Source organism: Schistocerca americana, chromosome 5 (assembly GCF_021461395.2).
Source record: "Schistocerca americana isolate TAMUIC-IGC-003095 chromosome 5, iqSchAmer2.1, whole genome shotgun sequence".
Taxonomy (NCBI): Eukaryota; Metazoa; Arthropoda; class Insecta; order Orthoptera; family Acrididae; genus Schistocerca; species Schistocerca americana.
Genome location: NC_060123.1, coordinates 272,162,579 through 272,163,611, shown reverse-complemented (window position 1 = coordinate 272,163,611; position 1,033 = coordinate 272,162,579). Strand labels below are relative to the sequence as shown.

At 51.0% G+C, this 1,033-nt stretch overlaps 1 non-coding gene across 1 annotated transcript; it reads right to left on the bottom strand.

The window, feature by feature from the left end:
* Positions 1 to 647: 647 nt before the first annotated feature.
* Positions 648 to 722, bottom strand: Trnas-uga. The gene has a single exon. It is a non-coding gene; the product is annotated as a tRNA-Ser (tRNA).
* Positions 723 to 1,033: the final 311 nt, after the last annotated feature.

Here is a 1,033-nt window from a genome sequence, read left to right as displayed (position 1 = left end):
CAAAAACTGAAGGGCGCACGTGGAGAGCACGGCAAAATTCGCTGGACAATAATTTACTCTCCGCCGTGGAAGCGCTGAATGGACAAATTAATGGCGACGCGTTCCTCTGAGCAGTGCTCTGCATTCAGGTGCTGCGAGGTCACGTGGCGCGGCGACGAATTAGAATACACTGACGCTACGTGCGGTCGGCGTTGTGAGGGACGTGCTCCGGGGCTCCATTCAACCGGCCGGGTCACGACCGTATTGTTGCCGTCCCGAGACGTGCTCAGTTTTAACAAGGCCACGTCAGCAGACCACGGGGCGTGGCCCTCACGTCTGACGACACTGAGTGAGTCTGCCCCCAACAGCACTGGAGAATCTGACCTGCGATGTACGAGGCTCTTCCGTTGTTAATGTTTTCCAGCTTTTCCAGACATGGTTTCTTCAACCTGACACACGCCGATGAACATATTAACGACATTGCAACAGTGCGATCACGTGGTATTGTGGACAAGTGACGCAGTAAAGAAGGGAGGTATGTCAACGAAGTAGAGACGAATGGAAAATCGTTCTAGTAGTGACAGTACCAGCTGTAAATGGGGAAAACCACTGATATAAGCGACTTTGACAAAGAGGAAGATTGAAACTTCCTGGCAGATTAAAACTGTGTGCCAGACCGAGATTCGAACTCGGGACCTTTGCCTTTCACGGGCAAAGGCTCTACCAACTGAGCTACCCAAGCACGACTAACGCCCCGTCCTCACAGCTTTATTTCTGCCAGTACCTCGTCTTCTACCTTCCAAACTTAAAAGAAGCTCTCCTTTCTTTCAGGAGTGCTAGTTCTGCAAGGTTCGACAATGACGGCTGCAGTGGACTTGGAATCATCGATATCCAGCCATAGATCAATGGAAACGTGTCACCTGATGGACGCATCACGTTTCTTGTGACACAAAGTCGATGGTCGGTTTGAATGCGTCATCGTCCACACGAACAGTCGTTCGAGACAGACACTGCTCTAGGGATTCAGGCCATATGCTATGACGGTCACTCATCT